This window comes from Choloepus didactylus, chromosome 2 (assembly GCF_015220235.1).
Source record: "Choloepus didactylus isolate mChoDid1 chromosome 2, mChoDid1.pri, whole genome shotgun sequence".
In the NCBI taxonomy this organism is placed as follows: Eukaryota; Metazoa; Chordata; class Mammalia; order Pilosa; family Megalonychidae; genus Choloepus; species Choloepus didactylus.
This window is the reverse complement of record NC_051308.1, coordinates 5,534,732-5,551,679: the sequence shown is the minus strand read 5'-3', so window position 1 is coordinate 5,551,679 and position 16,948 is coordinate 5,534,732. Positions and strand designations below refer to the sequence as shown.

General features: G+C 50.3%; 2 pseudogenes; one reads left to right on the top strand and one right to left on the bottom strand.

The window, feature by feature from the left end:
* Positions 1-159: 159 nt before the first annotated feature.
* LOC119528229 lies at positions 160-7,219 on the bottom strand (annotated as a pseudogene).
* Positions 7,220-7,293: 74 nt separating this feature from the next.
* Positions 7,294-14,493, top strand: LOC119528228 (annotated as a pseudogene).
* Positions 14,494-16,948: the final 2,455 nt, after the last annotated feature.

Below are 16,948 nucleotides of genomic sequence, written 5' to 3'. Positions count from 1 at the left end.
AGGGCTGTCCTACTCATCCTTCAAAACTGTCTGTTCCTCTACGAAGCATCTCCTGAACACGACCCCTTTCCCATGCCCCAGAATCCCTCCTCTGAATGAACCCTATTCCCTGAACATGCTCCTCTCACTGCACCTGTCACTCACAGCTGTGAGAATTACTCATACACCTGTCCTGCCTCTGCCTCTGGCTCTGTCTCCTGTGGCACCAGGGCTGACACACAGGGGGTGCTCCATGAAAGGGGTTGTGCTGGGGTTGCTCCCTCTCCAGTACCTTGGCCCAGAGGCTCCTCCTGAGGGCTTGCTCACCAGCCCATTTCTTTCATTCCCTGTGCCCTGGGGCCATTGCTCCTGCTTCTGCTCCACCTGAGGAAGTTCTCTCCTCAGGAAGAGCACAAGGGGGGTTTGGGCTGAGGGGGGAAGGAGCAGTGGCTCCGGTACCAGTAAATTCTGCACTGTCACCTTCAGTTTGCTAATCTGCAAAATGGAGAGCTGTGAGAATCAGAAGAGAGCACATACATTAAAAAAAAAAAAAGAACTTTATAAATGGCCAAGTATATAAATGGCCATAGGATTGCCAGGTCCTATGGTAATTCTACAATGAACTTTCTGAGGAACTGCCAAAATATCTTCCACAGCGGCTGCACCATTTTACATTCCCATCAGCAGTGAAGGGGTGTCCCTATGTCTCCACATCCTCTCTAAAACTTATTTTCTTTGTTTTCAATAATAGTCATTGTATTGTGTATGAAGTGGTTTGTCATTTGAGTTGTGTTTCCCTAACGGCTAATGATGTTGAGCATCTTTTCATGTGCTTTTTGGCCATTTGCACATCTTCTTTGGAGAAATGTCTATTAAAGTCTTTCACCCATTTTTAAATTGGGTTGTTTGTCTTTTTATTGCTGCAAGGAATGCCATCTCTGAAGAACTTCAATACCATTTCTGAAGTATTCTCCTCCTTTAAGGGGAGTTACATAATCCAGAAGTCATGTGGTAACTGTGGGAGGGGGCATGGGGTGGTGGGGGTTGGGTGTTGAATTGGGGGACTGATGTTGGGAGCCCAGGGGAGACACAATGAAGGCCTGAACATGGGTACGGAGGAGCAGTGAACAGTTCACGGGAAAGAAACAAAGTAGAATCCAGGGGGCCAGGTCCCCAAGGAATGTTGCTTCCTTTTAGGGGAAGAAAATTGAGGCTAGGGGAGCTGGTTTTGGGGGAGGAAATACTAAGTTTAACATAAGAAGAGATTCAACTTTAAACTCTACACCGAATTGACCTGAAACTGAATCCTGATCCAACCAATCACCAGAATGTTCACTTATGCCAGCATCAATATCCAGATTTGATGAAGTCCCTGTCAATTCACTGCTTCTGCTTCTTTCACGGCATATCTCCCTTATTACACACAGAGCAAGGCTTTCATCAAAAGAAAAGGAAATGCTATCTGATTTGTAGCACTTTCTTTGCCGTGCACCAGCTAATTCATCTGAACTTTCTTCTGTCTCCCTAATTGCTCTCCTTCTAGATGAGGTAGTTGGTCGAGAAATCAAATTTGAGGATGAACTTCTCTTCTCCTGCACTCGTTGCTCACTGTCACCTGCAAAGTGACACGTTTTCATTCACAGATGTGCCTGAGTCTGATGGTTCCTGCTGATTGACCACTACCAAGTTTCTGTAGACCACTGTATATATTTTCCTGTGCTCTTTCACAGAAAAGCTTGGCTGCGGGTAGCTGAGCTTGTGCCTCGACTTACCAGGCCTGGGCCAGGGGACTTGATATCACCCCCTGGGGAGGGTAGTAGGTACGGGCGTGAGTGCCCTCTGCAGCCCCCCCGAGCCTGAGGAGCGAGGTCAGGGCAGCTCCCTTTTCCTCACCCAAAATGCCACTGGCAGGGGAGGCTTGCCGGAGGAAACCGCCTTTCTCCCAACTGCCCTTTCCCCACTTCCTTATCTTACCCACATACTCCCTTGTGCCAAGGCCACTCCTGCCACCGCCAGCGCGCATGCACTGTGGCCAGAACAACCCCCGCCCGCTGCAACGGCTCCTGCGTCCTCTCAGAACCAATCCTAGCCCCTCTCCCTTCAATATTGCCATTTTAGGCTACTTCACCCCGTTTCCAGCCCTGCCCTTCTTACCAGCCTATATAACCTGTAATCACCCCTGAATAAATCTCTTTGGCGCATACTCCTACTGGATGAAGAGTGTTTTTTGTCCTTATCGCCGCCCTCCACACCTTGCACGCCTCTCGCCGAGGACTTTGGCCACGTCCTCCGCCTCGCCCTCGCCTCCGGGAAAGAGCCCCCGCCGCCGGTACCCTTTAAGCAGCCCCGAGAGCTGAGGGCTCGGCTACCGGCCGCCACTCCCCCTAGAAGCAGTAACCCCGACCGCAACTGGTGCCCCGTGTGAGGAACGTCTCCACACGACAGTTTGGCAGGTCACCCGCTCGCCCGGACGCCTCTCCAGCTTCCCATTTCCTCGCCTGCAAGGTAAGGGCCGCCTCTCCCTCGCCGCTTCCGGAGCCGTGTGAGGTTCCTTGCTCCGAAGCCGCTCCTCCCTTCCCCCACGCTCTCTTCATCCAGTAGGAACTCCTCCCTTCCCCCACGCTCTCTTCATCCAGTAGGAACTCCTCCCCTCCCCCACGCTCTCTTCGTCCTCTTGTATGCGCACTTCTATGACCCCCGTTCCTCCTAACACTCTCCCTCTTCCCCTCCATTACTTTGCTGTAGTTCTTTGTATCTTTATTTCCTCATTTGGTGCCGTGTGCCTCTTTGCAACCGCCCCCCCTGACTGCTCTCGTTGCCAAAGGGCACTGCTTTCTGCTCTCGCCGTCTCCTTCGGCCTTGCAGCCACAGTTTATCTCATTCTCTCTGCTCAGTAAACTACTCCTCCTTCTCCTCCCCGCCAGCCGGCCGGCCCGGCTCGGGAGCAACTCCCCCTCCTCTCCCCTCAGCTATGGGTAATCGTATATCTACATGTCAGGCACCTCAAGTTCGTGCTCTAGCGGGTCTCCTAGACACACATAGCTGTAAAGTGTCTGTCCGGCAGCTGCAGATATACTGGGATCTCCTGCTGCCCTTTAACCCATGGCTCACCACTTGCCATCTTTGGGACCCTGTTACTTATGATCGTCTTATTGATCGAGTCACTAACGCCATGGAACATGAGAGCAAGCGTTTCCCTCCTGGCTTGCTCCCCACCTTAATAACCATCCGCTCCTGCCTTCAAGGCTCCCTCCCCCCTGATAGAGGCCCCGTTAAATCCAAAGAGGCCCTATCAACCCAGCCAACAGACTCAGATAGCGATACTAATTCAAATCATGACTCGGACACGGAGTCCTTAGTCGAGCAGATTAACAACGCGCTCGAGGTGACTCCCAAAAAGCAAAATAACACTGCGCCACGCCAAGATGGCGAACTTCCTCCTTCTTCTTCCATCGAGGGGAGGAAATGCTCCGGCGATGACATCAGCCCTAAGCTGGACCGGAAACCGCATACGCTTTACCCCGCCCTTTCACAGGGCGGAGTTAGTCCACCATCTTATGCCTTGAACCCCACCCTTTCACAGGGCGGGGCTAATCCACCATCTTGTGTCTTAGCCACGCCTACCGCGCCGCCATCTTGCGACGCTTGGGGCCTCCCACTCCCGCCTCTCCCTCCGGCGAGCTCCCCCTCGGAGCCGCTACCGGCAGCTGCCGCCGCTCCTCCCACCCTGCCGACTAACAACCCCTGGCTGCCTTCTGCACCTCAAGGCAATCCTTGGGGCAACGCTCCCCCTACCCCCACTCCTGCGCCAAGTCCTCTGCAAGCGTGTCCTCCTTTCTCTCGTGCTTTTCGCTGTTTTCCTCTTAACCTTGCCCCCACCCCACAGAGGCCGCATGACTGGTATCCCATTGACTTAGATACTATCAAGCAGCTTCGCAAGGCCGTCAAGGAGGACGGGTTAGGTAGCCCATATGCTTCCCAAATACTGCAGGATCTCGCCATGAACTATTGCCTCCCCCAAGACTGGGCCTCGCTTGCCCGTTCAATTTTTAACCCCGGTCAGTTTGTTGACTGGCGTGCTCACTTCCAGGCAGAAGCAGCTAAGCAAAGTGAGCAAGATGCAGCCATTGGAGTCTATCATCCCCCTGAAGCCTATTTGGGCACTGGAGCGTTTCTAAGTGCATCTGCCTATATTAATGCACCTGCCACCTTTTGGCCTATCCTTTGGAGAATCGCCTTACGAACATTTGCCAATTGCTCTGCCTGTCGGCCTAATAAATTCACCAAGCTCTTCCAGGAGCCGAGTAAGCCTTTCACCACCTTTGTCTCCAGAGTCGAAGAAACCTGCGCTCAAAAGGTAAGTGATCCCCAGGCCCAATATTACATGTGCCCATCCTCAAATCCTGGAAAATCGTACTGTAATTCCCCCAACAAGTACTACTGTGCATACTGGGGGTATGAAACATTAGCCACTAATTGGAAGCCTCCTGTTCCTAATCATTACCTTACCTTAAAGTGGGCCCCTACAGGGTGCAAACTCCCTACAGTTAACTGGCTCGGCCAAGAAAGTGAGGGATCCTACACACATCTTAATCTTACAGTGCAGCTCCCCACTAATCCCTCCTGGTTACTCGGTCAAACTTGGGGCTTCAGAATCTATGAAAAAGAAACCGACCGAGAATCACTTATTCTAATAAAAAAGGAGGCTGTAAACCAACCAGACCAAAATATTGCATTAAGAACACCCTCTGGCATAGGTCCCAACCAAGTCATTAACCCCCTTTTTCCACAGCTCTCCAGCCGCACCTCAGCTCCAACCAGCCGCACCTCAGCTGCAAACAACGCATCGCCAACCCCACCACCCCAGCTTCCTCTGCCCCCTTCTCGTTATTCCTCTCCCCTCCTCAGCCTCATCCAAGCCGCCTTTGCCTCAGTGAACTCCTCCAACCCCAATTTTACCTCCTCCTGCTGGCTCTGCCTCTCCACCTCTTCCTCACTGTACGAGCCCGTTGCCTCCAACCTCTCCTTTTCAGAAAGCACAGAAGACAGCCCCTTGGAGTGCGTTTGGAATACCTCTGCCGTCCCCGACCTTTCATTCAGTCTCCTATACAGGAAAGTGCGTCCGCCCTCGCTCCAGTAACTCTCCCGACCTCACTGCCTGTGCCAGCTACTCATCTCCCAGTAGCTCGGCAAAATTTCTCATTCCTCATAACTCCTCCCAATGGCTCTGCTCCTCTACAGGACTTACCCCCTGTCTCAGCACGAATATCATCAGTGAATATAAAGAAACTTGCCTCCTAATTGTCCTTATCCCTAGGGTCTTATACCACAGTGAAGAAGACTTCTTCCTCCGTCTGGAAAGAACTGCAGCTCCTGCCCTTCTGCAAAAGCGAGAGCCCATCACCGTCCTCACAATTGCCTCCCTCCTAGGTCTTGCCGGCGCTGGCACCGGAATCGCTGCACTAGCCAGTCAAGGCTCCGCCCTAACTCACCTCAGGGCGGCTGTTGACGAGGACATTCGTCACTTACAAAACGCTATTTACCATCTAAAAAATTCTGTCAATTCCCTCTCTGAGGTAGTGCTCCAAAACCGCCGAGGTCTTGACCTTCTCCTCCTCAAAGAAGGAGGCCTCTGCGCCGCCCTAGGAGAAGAGTGCTGTGTTTATGCCAATTCCACAGGTCTCGTCGAGGACAGCCTGAAAAGGGTCCAAGAGGGACTGGAAAAGCGTAAAAGAGATCGTGAAGCCACCAGTTATTGGTCCAGTTTTTTCACTCCCATCCTCCCATACATCCTTCCTTTTCTTGGCCCCCTATTAATAATTATTCTAGCTCTCATCTTAGGACCCTGCATCATACGCAAAATTGTCCAGCTTGTAAGAAAACAAACAGATGCCATTTTTTCCTCGTTCGTGCAAATCCAGTATCAGCGACTCGCCACCTCTGACGCCCCCCACTCCAAGATGACAGCCAACCCTCCGCAACCTCAACGCCACCGGTCAACCCGCCGACCGCGAGGCCCTTCTCAATCACCTGAACATCGCTCTCACCTCGAGTTCCAGCTTCTCTGAACCCCTGAACTTTAAACCCCGGAACTTTAAACCCCTGAACTTTAAACCCCTCACCTTCGCCCAGCCCGCTGCAGCGAAGCCCTTGTCGAGCGCCCGGGCACCACACCAACACTAAGCTCCAGCCTCGCTGAGCCACCGTCAACCCCTTTTTCCCTTCCCTGACCTCCCCCTTCCCTCACCCTTAGCGGGCCTCTCCGGTAAAGCCTCTTCCTCTAATTAGAAAAGAAAGGGGAATTGCGGGTAGCTGAGCTTGTGCCTCGACTTACCAGGCCTGGGCCAGGGGACTTGATATCACCCCCTGGGGAGGGTAGTAGGTACGGGCGTGAGTGCCCTCTGCAGCCCCCCCCGAGCCTGAGGAGCGAGGTCAGGGCAGCTCCCTTTTCCTCACCCAAAATGCCACTGGCAGGGGAGGCTTGCCGGAGGAAACCGCCTTTCTCCCAACTGCCCTTTCCCCACTTCCTTATCTTACCCACATACTCCCTTGTGCCAAGGCCACTCCTGCCACCGCCAGCGCGCATGCACCGTGGCCAGAACAACCCCCGCCCGCTGCAACGGCTCCTGCGTCCTCTCAGAACCAATCCTAGCCCCTCTCCCTTCAATATTGCCATTTTAGGCTACTTCACCCCGTTTCCAGCCCTGCCCTTCTTACCAGCCTATATAACCTGTAATCACCCCTGAATAAATCTCTTTGGCGCATACTCCTACTGGATGAAGAGTGTTTTTGTCCTTATCGCCGCCCTCCACACCTTGCACGCCTCTCGCCGAGGACTTTGGCCACGTCCTCCGCCTCGCCCTCGCCTCCGGGAAAGAGCCCCCGCCGCCGGTACCCTTTAAGCAGCCCCGAGAGCTGAGGGCTCGGCTACCGGCCGCCACTCCCCCTAGAAGCAGTAACCCCGACCGCACTTGGCACTCCAAATAAATGCCCTAAAAGATCGTTTGAACAATATACAATATGTAGTTGCTTCTCATCGTATAATTGTTTAGCTATAATGTACTGGCCAAGATAAAACATAACCTCTTTCATTGTGTAAATGTCTTTTTTGTGCACCAACAGACGTCAGCAACTTCAAAAGCAACAGCTTTGGTCTAACCAGGGTCTCTTGTACCGAAGCATAAATCTGTGAGGTGCTTACAGCCCCATCAGTAGACAAAGACACGTTGGTTTTCCACATTTGCCTGCTTTAGTATTAAAAAAGCGCCGTATGTCTGTAAGCACAGGTATCTCTAAATCGCCAGAGAAGACAGCATGCGGGGGTTTTCATGCCTGGAGCTGGGGTCTCTGGAGGCTCCCCTGTTCCATTCATGCGGTGCACAGAAACCCCATGCGCTGGACCTCGACAGCCATTCCGCTGGCTCGGCCCAGGACGCTCGGGCGCTCAAAGGCACTAGGTCCGGAGAAGGAGGCTCCAGGACCCAAGACATGGGAACCTCGATCAGAGGGCTCAGAGCTGCCCCACAGACTCAGCTTCTTGCTACACCCTCTTTCCAGCCGCAGAAGCCCCAAAAGGGGAGGCGATCGCTAAGATTCTCTCCTGCGACGTGCGCCTTCTACCTCCCGAAAAGAGCGCGCCGGAAGCTGAATGGCACTTTTTATAACTGTCCTATTAACTCAAGTATGTGAGAAACAAGCACTATTCCTAAAAAAGAATAAAGGCTCACCCGATTGTGTAGAAAATTTATTCACGGTCTGGCAAGAATGGGTGCCCAACCAAATGTGGGGGTTGGTGCCCAGAACAATAGACCCTACACCTAACCACAAGACCCTCCCGTTTCTCCGTTGGCTGGGAACTCCAGAGGTTACATTCTATTCGACAAGCCTAACTAGCCCAGCAAATTTGAAACATGCAGCCTGCCCAAATAGGAAACATTTGAAATACGTTTCCTGTGCAAATTTGCAACATTAGGAATCGTTGGAACAAATTTCCACCCCTGACTATAATGGTTATGCCCAGGCCTCTTTAGAGCCATTCTGGGCTAGTTTGGTAACAAGGTATGAGGCTACTTTGTGAACCTCTACCCTGAGTCTCCACCTTGCAAGGATAGTAGATAGTGGGCGGATAAGCAGGGGGACTGACTGTGGATTACAGTTTGTCTTTTGAACCTTCTGCCAATTTCTTAACTGCCCCACCCTGCAAGGCACACCTATTCTGTGTGAAAGCTAAACTTAATTTCATTCTCACAAGTACATGGTTTAATTTAGCGTCCACTGTCTGCATAGTGTAGTTCCATGGATTTTTTTCTGACAGTACCCCTTTTAATCACATTCAGGTATCCATTTCAGTGCTGTTAATTGCATTCACAATGTTGTTACTGATTTGCTTTTTTAAACAACTAGAACTGGGGCAGAACGGCAGATTAAAATTTTTTTTTTATTAAATTCAGTTTTTTTGAAATACATTCACACACCATACAACCATCCATGATATACAATCCACTGTCCACAGTATGATAACATAGTTATGCGTTCATCACCACAATCTATCTCTGAACATTTTCCTTACATCAGAAAGAACCAGAACAAGAATAAAAAATAAAAGTGAAAAAAGAACACCCAAATCATCCCCCATCCCACCCCATTTGTCCTTTAGTTTTTATCCCCATTCCTAGACTCATCCATACACTAGATAAAGGGGGTGTGATCCACAAGGCCTTCACAATCACACTGTCACCCCTTGTAATCTACATTATTATACAATTGTCTTCAGGAGTCCAGACTGCTGGGTTGGAGTTTGGTAGTTTCAGGTGTTTACTTCTAGCTATTCTAATACATTAAAGCCTAAGAGGTGTTATCTATATAGTGCATAAGAATGTCCACCAGAGTGACCTCTCGACTCCATTTGGAATCTCTCAGCCACTGAAACTATTTCGTCTCATTTTGCATCCCCCTTTTGGTCAAGAAGATACTCTCAGTCCCACGATGCCGGGTCCACATTCATCCCCGGGAGTCATACTCTGCATTGCCAGGGAGATTTACACCCCTGGGAGTCAGGTCCCACGTAGGGGGCAGGGCAGTGAGTTCACCTGTCGAGATGGCTCAGTTAGAGAGAGAGAGGGCCACATCTGAGCAACAAAGAGGCACTCAGGGGGAGACTCTTAGGTACCATTACATACAACTTTAAACTCTCCTTTGTGGTAATGAGCTTCATAAGGGCAAGTCCCATGATAGAGGGCTCAGCACATCAAACCGCCAGTCCCAATGTTTGTGACAACATCAACACCAGTCCAGGTGAGGATGTCCAAGACATCCACACCTTCCCCCAGATCCTCAGGGCTGGGGAGGGGGAGGCTGTAAATATATTTTTTATTATCTGCCCAAATTACTCTAGGATGTGTCACTATTTCACTCCAGCCTTTACTAACCTGCTGTATCTCACTTCCTATTCAAAGTTCCACACAATTGTGGTGTTTGAACAAATCGACTGTAGAGTTGTACCATTTAGAAAAGTTAGATCCTGTACCAAATAGATATCAACTCCCTTGGCCTCATATGAAAGTTGAAGTTTTAAAACACAGTCAGTTTCAACCTTTATCCTTTGGCCTGGCTTGTCCTGGTCTTAACCAGACCTGCTTCGTTCATATCACTAATTGAAGTCTGGGCTCTTTTTCAGCTTTTTTTTTTGTTTTGACAGTGGCTATATGCACTAATACTGACATTCATACGGCAGATTAAATTTTCCAAACATGACAAAATGTATCTCCCAATCAATATGCTGTGATTTTAAAAAATTTTTATTTTGAAATACTGTCATACTTACAGAACAATTTAAAAATAATAATACAACCCTGTACAGAGAACTCTGACATACTCTGTAGCCAGATGTCCAGATCCACCAAAATTTTTTGAATGTTTGATCATAATTTATTAATTGGTTGAATTGTAAATCATTGAATTTTTAAAGAACTTTAGGAGATAGACCTGTTCTATGTATGATGAAATGGGATATCTTCAGGATAAATTGTTATGTTTAAAGAGACGTAAGGTACAGATTAGCATGTATGTCATGATCCTGTTAATAAATAGGCAGAGGAGGACACGCCACCCGGAGCTGTGTAGTCTGAATGACACCCTGTGTGTTAGGGTTCTGCACCTAGGGAGCAGTTAGTAACCCCACTTTCCTTCTTTTGACATTTCCCATCTGCCTGCTGACAAGCCCATTCCTGGGGTACATGGGTGGGTGAGCCGAAGTCCCTGCCTGCTGTGAGTTTCCACCCCACACCCTTGCCCTGCTTAGACAAGGGCAGAAGGCCTGAGACAGGATCTAGCTGGGACAGTGAGGAACGGGAAGCGAGGCTGCTGGTCCAAGGGATGGGGGCCCCAGTATGTGAACTCCGCAGCCGGCCCCATGCCAGCTGGGCTGGAGTCGGAGCTAACGGCTTGCTGGTGGTTTTCACAGCTAAGCCATGGAGGTGTGGACAGCTTTGTGACTCACTCTGGTTCTAGCCAGGGAGACAGGAGGCTCCTCCATCCAGAATCTTCTGCTCTTAGAAACTTTTGTGACATGTTCATTCAATGGTTCATTCATTCATTCAGCAAACACTTGTCAGGAACCCAGGGTGTGCTAGGCCCTGGGAACACAGGCCTAGGGTGAGGAGGATGGATTTGAAGTTGGAAGGTCTGGAGCTGGGTTACCTCCCATCCGTCTCCATCTCTCCCCACACAGCCCTGAGGGAGGGAGGGAGCTTTCCTCCACGTTCCTCCAAGGCTCGCCCCCTTTCTCCTGGGGTGGGGGGATCACACGGAAAGCCTGATGGGAGGAAGTCTGGGAGGTTAATTGGGTGGGACTTGGCACCTGAAGAGATGTGAGATGAGGAAGGAGGCATGGAGGGCAGGGCCTGGGATACTCAGAGATGGGAGCTACTGACAGAGACAGGCCCAGGGATGGCTTGGAAGGGGAGATGATCTGGCTTCAGTTGAAGTGTTTCCTTGAGTTTCTTTTCTTTTAGGGAATAAAAAGGGAGCCACAAAGTGCAGGGTGGGGGGTATTGGCATCTACTAATAGATCGATACCAACTGGTATCTACCCCAGCAAATGCCTCCGTGGCCCCAGCTCTCCAGGCCCCATCCCCTTACTTCCCTGTTCCTCGGTCTTCTGCCATCTCCCTCCCTCTCCCTGCCATCCTCCCCTCTCTCTTGGCCCTTCAATGTCTCCACCCTGCAGACTATCTCTGAAGCTCCCAAGGAATCATCGAAAAGAACCATGCCCCTGCTAAAGTGCCCCCTCCCCAGGCCCCACCTCTGCATCTGCTGTCCAGGTTTTACTTCAGAGTTTAGCCCCATGACTTATCACCAGAAAAGCAGTCCTGAGTGGAAAAAAAAGAAGTTTGGGACTTGAATTAGAAAGTAGATGGAGGAAGGGACCTCCTTCACACTCAGCTTGAGCTGTTACTGGGTCCTTAACACCACTTCAAACCCCATGCAAATCCTGCAGAACAGGGAACTTGCTCTCAGAGCTTGGACTAGAAGATGGTAACAGTCAAGTGAGTTGGTCAAGGGCACTCAGTAAAGATTAGTACACCAATCCCCTTCCTCTCTATACACATTTCTTTCTGGGTCTCAGTCATTCCTAAAACCTCCCCTGTCGTTTCTGTGGAATGTACCAGGCTTCTGACCTCTTGCCCAGGTGCCAGGAGCTACGAGCTTTGGAGTCAGGGTGGCAGTTCCAGTTCCACTGCTGCCACTTACTAGCTGTAGAAACTTGTGCTGGTACTTAACCTCTCAGTGCCTCCACTTCCTTGTCTGTGAAATGGGGATATAACGATACCCACCCATTTGGATGCTGTGTGGACTAAATGCGACGATGCTTATGAAGGCCTTAGCATAGTGCCCAGCAGAGAATAAGCTCTTAAAACATGTCAGCCAATAGTAATCTCAATAATAAGTCTTCCCTTGGCTGACCTATAAGTATGCTAAACTTAGTATTTCCTCGCCCAAAACCAGCTCTCCTAGCCTCAATTTTCTTCCCCTAAAAGGAAGCAACATTCCTTGGGGACCTGGCCCCCTGGATTCTACTTTGTTTCTTTCCCGTGAACTGTTCACTGCTCCTCCGTACCCATGTTCAGGCCTTCATTGTGTCTCCCCTGGGCTCCCAACATCAGTCCCCCAATTCAACCCCCAACCCCCACCACCCCATGCCCCCTCCCACAGTTACCACATGACTTCTGGATTATGTAACTCCCCTTAAAGGAGGAGAATACTTCAGAAATGGTATTGAAGTTCTTCAGAGATGGCATTCCTTGCAGCAATAAAAAGACAAACAACCCAATTTAAAAATGGGTGAAAGACTTTAATAGACATTTCTCCAAAGAAGATGTGCAAATGGCCAAAAAGCACATGAAAAGATGCTCAACATCATTAGCCGTTAGGGAAACACAACTCAAATGACAAACCACTTCATACACAATACAATGACTATTATTGAAAACAAAGAAAATAAGTTTTAGAGAGGATGTGGAGACATAGGGACACCCCTTCACTGCTGATGGGAATGTAAAATGGTGCAGCTGCTGTGGAAGATATTTTGGCAGTTCCTCAGAAAGTTCATTGTAGAATTACCATAGGACCTGGCAATCCTATGGCCATTTATATACTTGGCCATTTATAAAGTTCTTTTTTTTTTTTAATGTATGTGCTCTCTTCTGATTCTCACAGCTCTCCATTTTGCAGATTAGCAAACTGAAGGTGACAGTGCAGAATTTACTGGTACCGGAGCCACTGCTCCTTCCCCCCTCAGCCCAAACCCACCTTGTGCTCTTCCTGAGAAGAGAACTTCCCCAGATGGATCAGAAGCAGGAGCAATGGCCCCAGGGCACAGGGAATGAAAGAAATGGGCTGGTGAGCAAGCCCTCAGGAGGAGCCTCTGGGCCAAGGTACTGGAGAGGGAGCAAACCCAGCACAACCCCTTTCATGGAGCACCCCCTGTGTGTCAGCCCTGGTGCCACAGGAGACAGAGCCAGAGGCAGAGGCAGGACAGGTGTATGAGTAATTCTCACAGCTGTGAGTGACAGGTGCAGTGAGAGGAGCATGTTCAGGGAATAGGGTTCATTCAGAGGAGGGATTCTGGAGCATGGGAAAGGGGTCGTGTTCAGGAGATGCTTCCTAGAGGAACAGACAGTTTTGAAGGATCAGTAGGACAGCGCTTCCAGCTCTTGCAGGTGAAGAAAATATGGGGGGGGGGGGATGGGGGCAGGGAATCAGGCCACGGAACAAAACTTGTGTAAAACACAAAGGCTTGAGCCATCACAGTATGTTTGGGGCAATGACAGTTATCTTGGTAAAGCTGAACAGAGGGCAAGAGGAGAGGAGGGAAATGAGGCTGACAAGCAGGCAGCTGGATCTTGGGGGATCTGGGGTGCTGTGTGAATGGCTGGGAATTTGGGAACCACTCAAGGCAGCGCCTCATGGGAGTGAGATCTTTCTGGCTCCCACCTCCCCTTCCCCTGCCCCCAGCAATGCTCTGTGCTCCCACCCCCACCCCTGCTTCTGGGGGGCTCTGAGGCATAAGGGAGGCCTGTGGGGCAGGTCAGTGGAGCGCTGCTGCTCCCTCACGTGCCAACAAGGTCAAGGAAGACCCAGGGACCCGCCTTGCCGGTGCTGCTGCTGCAACACAGCTGCTTGCTGTGAACAGGGACTGTCACCTACCCTATCGCCCAGTACAGAGCCTCTCTGACAAGGGCGTGTTCAATATCATCATGGGGAAACTGAAGCGCCAGTTGCACAATGGGGAGTATGACATGATCAAGTTCGCCCCGATCTTCCAGAGCAAATTCATCCAGATCAGAAAAAGGGGAGAGGTGGGCAACATGAACAACCAACTCCCCCTCCCCGACAGCATGCCCCTGGCCGGACCGGCCACCACCTGCAAGGAGCACGCGGCCCGGGCAACCAAGGGGGGAGGCCGCAAGGCTAGCAAGGCTTTAGAGCTCACCAGGCTCCTGCCCTTGAAGTTTGTGAGGATGCCCATCCACAATTAGGAGAAACAGCAGCTGCACCTGAAGTTTGCCACAGGCCTTTCTTGGGACCTGCAGCTCTGTCCCCCTCTAGAGGCCAGGGAAGACTTCTTTACTTACTGGGAAAAGCTACTTTATCCCCTGCTACCACCAGTGGACAGTAACAGCAGTACCCACGCAGTTCCCGCTGGGGACATGATATGCATGCCCTTGAGGACAGGAGGAGCACATCAAGTGTGGATTTCCATGGAAAGTGGACCAGGACCAAGTCAGCATCAGGAGCGTCCACATGGTGTCTAAGGAGTCTGTGGCCTCCTCAGCTGATTTCACTAAGGGGGAAGGGGATCAAATACCACCCCCTCACACCAGAAACCCGAAAGCATGCCTGACGTGTCACACCCAAACCTGCACAGCCTGCCAAAGGGGCCGCGTCTGGGGCAATAGTAGGCGTGGCAGCAAAGGGTGCCTCAGCAGGCACTGTGAGCATGACAGCATCTAAGTCTGCAGATTCTGAACATATCAACATGGCAATAGCAGGAGCAGCCACCAAGGGCCCAGAAGGAAGCAGAAGCAGCGAGGCCATCACGGGTGTCACCAGGGTTCCCTAAAGGAGCATTAAGGTTGCCGTGGCAGGTGCCGCAAGGAAGACCTCAGAGCATACATCCAGTGCAGCGGTTTCCACCACTCTCTCTCCAGAGGGCAGCGTGAGTGTTGCGATTGCAGGAGCAACATCTGCCAGCAAGATCGTGTTAGAAACAGCTCAAGACTCAGCAGCGGGACTTCCTGCCCCCGCCTTGGTGAGGGAAGGCCACAAGGCTGGACAGGAGGCAAGCCAGCGAGTCTCCCAGGTGAATGCAGAAGCCCAGAAGCCAAGAAGGGAAAGGCAGGGACAAAGGGTGAAGGACGGAGCCCTAGGGAGGAAGAGTTCCCGCCCACCCAAGACAGGTGAAAGTCACAAGACTAAGGCACCCGAGATGGGCCAGAAGCCATTGGGCTGGTTGTTGGCCAGTCACAGATCCACTGAAGTGGATGAAAAGGAGAAAAGCCGTGGCAGCCCAGGGGGCATCAGGTGCGAACTTCCTCTCGGAAAAGCAGCAGCCGCACGCCCGGCACAAAGTAGTCTAGGATATCTCGCAAATCAGGGAGGAGCCTCTCCACGGGTAGTTCGGGCTCTATCAGCAAGAGACTCAGAAGGATCGGCTCCTTCTTGACAAACGTGAAAGGCAGCCTCACAGCAAAACCAGCAGCCTTGCCTGGCAGTGGAGAAGCGGCCATGTCTAAGACGGTGGAGGGGAGCAGACGGAGGTCATCCTGGAGGCAGCAGAGTGTGACCCAGCGGTCGCTGTCGGTGCCGTGACAGCTGAGACTGTGGAGTCAGTGACGTGTGAAGCCCATGAAACAGCCAGCGCCGAAAGCTGCAAAGAGGACCAGGGCTCAGGGGAGTGAGTATCCCCAGAAAGCCCGTTCCAAGCCTGCCTTAATGCAATTTAAATAATCATATTGTCTCAGAATGGCATGCTGTGCTCTGTTTGAATTTCCATGTCTGCTGCATCCTAGTAGCGACTTCACAGTGGACTGTGATGTCAGCTGGGCTGCAGTCTCACTGCATCCTGTACAGCCATATTTGTCCTCTGTGGACCTTTGTGAGCTGTCACATACCCCTTTGTCCTTCTCCCCACAGCTGTCCCCTCAGGGGACCGCCAAACACCCCATTCAATAAAACTGAATTTTAAAAAAGCACTCATTTCAGGAAATAAGCCAGAAACAAAAGAACAAACATTTTAATGACTAATATGCACGAATTATGAGCAAACTCTTGTTAAATTCCAAAGCACAGGTTATCAGGAGATAGAAAGATGGTACAGATTGGGCATATGCTTATGGAGTACAGAAAGTTTAATAAGGCTGATAATAAATATCTGGAAATGGGTAGCACAATCCTGTGTGCTGGTAGTATTAATACAGAATTAATCCTGTCAGTGTAATGAACAATGCTGAGTGTGAGTATGGTTGACAGGGGACAGCCTGGGTCCTTTATTTCACCACAAGGAAAGCTAGAGGATAACACCTGGGACTGTCTAACACAGCAAACCCTAGAGTGGATAATGACTGTGGTTAATTGTACAAATACAAGTTCTTACATGAACTAAGACAAACGTACGTCACTATTACAAGGTGTTAATAGGGTGGTATATGGGAAAAAATACAATTAATGCAAACTAAGATCTGTAGTTACAGTAACATGGTAATACTCTTTCATTAATTGTAACAAAGGCAGTATACCAAAGCTAAATGTCAATAATGGGGGGGGGTATAAAGGGTATGGGATTTTAGGGGGAAGAAATGAGAATGTTTGCATATTGATTGCGGTGGTGAGTGCACAACTATGGGATTATACCAAGAGCTGTTGATTGTACACTTAGGATGGATTGTATAGTATAGGAATAAAACTCTTGAAACAACGATTAAAGGGTAGTAATAAAAAAAAACCCACTCTCAGGCACAAATTCACCCTGAGGTTTAAAGGAGTGCTGGTGATTAATGCTAACAACAGCTAACGTTTATTGAGTCACGGCTTATTGCCCTTGACATGGGATATCTCACTGGCTCCTCCCGGCAGCGGTTGCTCTCCCCATCTTACAGATGAAATGAGGAGTTAAGTAACTTGCTTGAGACCCATGTTTTTCAACCATAATATTGCCAAGCAGGTGTGTGTTCTGTGTGTGTCTGGGTGTGTGTGTGTGTGTGGCAAATACATGTAGTATTAATCATTGAAACCATTTTAAAGTGTACAATCAAATGCCTTAAATACACTCACAATGTTGTGCAACCATCGCCTAGTTCCAGAACACTTTCATGGCCCCACACGGAGACTCCATACCCATTGGCATCACTCCCTTCTCCCCACTCCCTGCAGCCCCTGATGACCAGCGGTCTTTTGTCTGTCTTCACAG